This window comes from Lactuca serriola, chromosome 5 (genome assembly GCF_051521515.1).
Source record: "Lactuca serriola cultivar US96UC23 chromosome 5, Lser_US96UC23_V15, whole genome shotgun sequence".
In the NCBI taxonomy this organism is placed as follows: Eukaryota; Viridiplantae; Streptophyta; class Magnoliopsida; order Asterales; family Asteraceae; genus Lactuca; species Lactuca serriola.
In genome coordinates, this window is record NC_136412.1 from 49,334,052 (window position 1) to 49,337,691 (window position 3,640).

A 3,640-nucleotide genomic window follows, 5' to 3' on the forward strand; every position below is an offset into this window, starting at 1 on the left:
GGGGGTTTACCAAATATTCCTTGAGGTTAAGAAAGCTTTCCATGGATGGATTCGAAGGGATACATAAAATGAGCATTATTCAAAAAAGTGGGTGAGTGTTTATGAGAATTGTTAGTATTTAGGATTAGGGGGGTGCTTAGGAAAAATTTAGACACAAATGAATGCGTTGCGTTCTTGGTATAATGGTTGGGTTCGATTGGGATTGTCTTATATGATAATGGTTAGCTAAATTCCGGTTTTGCTTGGAGGCAAACAAAAGTCAAGTGTGGGGTATTTTGATATGGCCTTATTTATTCATAAAATTCATGCATTATCTTAATAATTTATGTTGATTTTATCTCAAATAATGGAAAAAAGGTACTTAATTATGTTAAAATTTCATTTTTAGCAGCAAAGACATGCTCAGATGTGAAAGAAAGTATATATAGCAATTGGAAGCTTGGAACTTGGATTTTGAAGAAAGAAGTCAAATTTGAAGAAGAACCCGTCGAGTTTACTCAACTAACTTGACGAGTTACCAAGAAAGTTCCCGATAAAAGAATGTCTTGCCATACACGCGTTTTATGTAAAAAAACTCGGCGAGTTTAGTCATAAAACTCGACGAGTTAGAGTTGATTTTTTGAATCTATATATAGATCATTTTCTTCTGAAACCCTAACTTTTGCTGGAGGCTTTTTGCGACTTTTGGAGGCCAGAGAGGTTCTTAGAAGCTATGGTGTTTTCAAGATTCAACTAGAGGCTTGGAATTGAAGAGATCTAAAGGCATAATCATTTGTAAATTACTCAATTCTCTTGTGTACATTATGTTTACATTGATGAATTTCGTTTTTAGGATGTTATTTGCTGAAGTTATCGGCTAAACTCCATACTTATGTTTAGATGTAGAGGATCTTATGAATATGGTTTGATTAAGTGGCATGGATTATATTGATTTGGTTATTTATCTTGTTAAGCTTATTAAAAGATCCTTATGTATTAATGATAATTATTTTCTATTAATAATCAAGTATATTGAGTTGTATGACCATCTTCTTGATTGCTTGAATCTTATAGTTTTGTGAAAACAAGATTGTATGCCTAGTATTAGAGAACATGAACCTAGGGTGAACTAGAAAATAAGTAAGCTAATGTGTTAGCATGTGTGATGACCAACCACATATGAGTTAACTAAATCAACCAATTTAGTTAACTAATATTACAAGTCTTACTTGATTCGAACTGAACACTAGGAAAGTTGTTAGTTTAATCAACTGGCCACTGTTTGAATTAACTTGTTTACTAAAGGATTAGTAATAGTGAACATGAACTTAATCATATTAGAAATCGGTAATCATTGATATATTAATCCATTGCACTTGCCATGAAATCAACCACAGAAATAAGTGAATCGAATCTAAATGGAAGTATCTTTTATCTTATTAAATCTAGTTGTCTTTTGTTTCTCTTTTAGTTGTTAATTGTCCCTTGTTTAACTGTTTAGTAATTGCTTAAGTTTCTAGTCTTGCAAAACTAGAGAAAAACCCCCTTTTAAATATTGTTTTATTTAGATAATATTAGTATTAATTTTAATTGTGTACCGTTCCCTGTGTTTGATACCCTACTTGCTTGAACTAAACTGATAATCGACAGGAACACTGCTTTCCGTGTGTTTGTTTCTATATCTAAGTTAGTAAGATTAAAATTAGTACTAGCAAACACGTATCAGGCTTTTGGCGCCGTTGCCGAGGAACGGTTCTAAATAGTTAATATTATTTACTAATGTTATCGATCCTTTGTGTGGGATTTACCTCACATAAAGTAAAAGTTTTTCTTTTTTAAATTTTCGTTTTTATTTTTTCTGTTTTAGCGTTGAACTTGACGAGTGCAATTCTGAACTTGATGAGTTTGTCGCGTTTCCAGTTTCGTTTTTTCTTCGTTTTTGTTCGTTTTACGCGTGATTTTTGTTTTGTTTCAGGAATTTTATGACCAGGAGTTCCAATACTTCAGTAGTACCACATGTGGAAGATCCGGAATCAATTATTCACAAAAAGAAAGACAAATCAATCGAGGGATCAAGCGGTTTTGAGAAAGTTCAAATCGATAAGGTAGAAGATTACTAGATCAAAGCACCTGAATTTGAAAAGGAGAGTGAAACCGATCTAGAAGAAGAAATGGAAAACATTGCAAACATGTCCCTGGGCGAATACAAACGAAGGATGTGTGACAATACTGTGCAACCCACGATTCCGGAATCGATTATCCGCAAAAAGAAAGACAAATCAATCGAGGGATCAAGCGGTTTTGAGAAAGTTCAAGACGAGAAGGTAGAAGATTACGAGATCAAAGCACCTGAATCTGAAAAAGAGAGTGAAACTGAACTAGAAGAAGAAATGTCAAACATTGCAAACATATCCATGGGCGAATACAAACGAAGGATGTGTGACGATACTGTGCACCCCACGATTCCAGCAACAACAAACTTTGAATTGAAAGGTCACATTCTCGTCCAACTGAAGGACATCCCGTTCTATGGACACGTACAATCATATTGATGAGGTCAACAATATAGCCAACTACTTCAATATCCCTAATGTGCCTCACGAGACTGTTCTACTTCGGATGCGACCGGTTACGTTCAAGGGAGCCGCAAAAGATTAGCTGAAATCACTACGCCCAGGATCCATTACGACATGGAAAAAGATGTGAGAAGAATTCATAGATCAGTTATGCCTACCATCCTAAGTAGCAAAGTTGAAGAAAGCCATTACAAACTTCGAACAACAAGGAGGTGAGTCACTCAATGAGGCATGGGAAAGATACAAAGGCTTGTTGAGGAACTGCCCTCATAATGACCTAAACATTCAGCAAGAAGTCTCCATCTTCTATGATGGAGTGAATGTGACAACCAGGCAGCTCCTTGACTCCCAAGGGCCACTCACAAAGAAGGCACCCACAGTGATAAAATAGTTGATTGAAGAGTTCTCTAAGCATGCTATAGAATATCATAACCCAAGACATGACTCAACTAAAGGAGTGGTGAACTCAGTTTCTGATGACATGTCGGTAGTCATGGCTAAGTTAGAGGGCATGGATCGTAGGATTACAAAGATGGATCAATCCATCTACGCCATCCGGGTGGGTTGTGACAATTATAGCAGGCCACGTCTTACTAAATATTGTGACTTGGATGAGAATGGGAATCGGAAATTTCAAGTGTGTTACTCGAGCGGGGATAGGTATGACGAAGATTGGATAAACCTAAAAAGGAGTGCTACCCTATGAAGAATACAAAAAGGCGAAGGAGGAGAAATTCAGACAAAAGGCGAGGGGTTTTTACCAAAAAGAATAACTTTTTCAATAAAATAAGAGGGATTTTGAAGAGATGCTTACCCGATTTGCATCCGCATCCTAGAAGAGAAACAATGAAATCGATGCAGCAATACGAGAGCAACAAGCAATGATGAAAGAGCAGCAAGCATTGATGAGGAATCAGCAAGCCTCGATCCTCAACATCGAGAAGCAACTAGGGTAACTTGCAAGGCAAATCAATGAGCGGTTGTTGGGCGGACTTCCAAGCAATACCGAGCAAAACCCGAGAGTAGCTCATGTAAATGCAATAACAACAAGGTCTGAGAAGAGTTTCACTCCTGTGACACCAATC

General features: G+C 36.6%; 1 non-coding gene across 1 annotated transcript; it reads right to left on the reverse strand.

Annotated features, from left to right (window-relative positions):
- Positions 1-2,727: 2,727 nt before the first annotated feature.
- Positions 2,728-2,834, reverse strand: LOC145056100 (small nucleolar RNA R71). Its single transcript, XR_013685636.1, has one exon. It is a non-coding gene; the product is annotated as a small nucleolar RNA R71 (small nucleolar RNA).
- Positions 2,835-3,640: the final 806 nt, after the last annotated feature.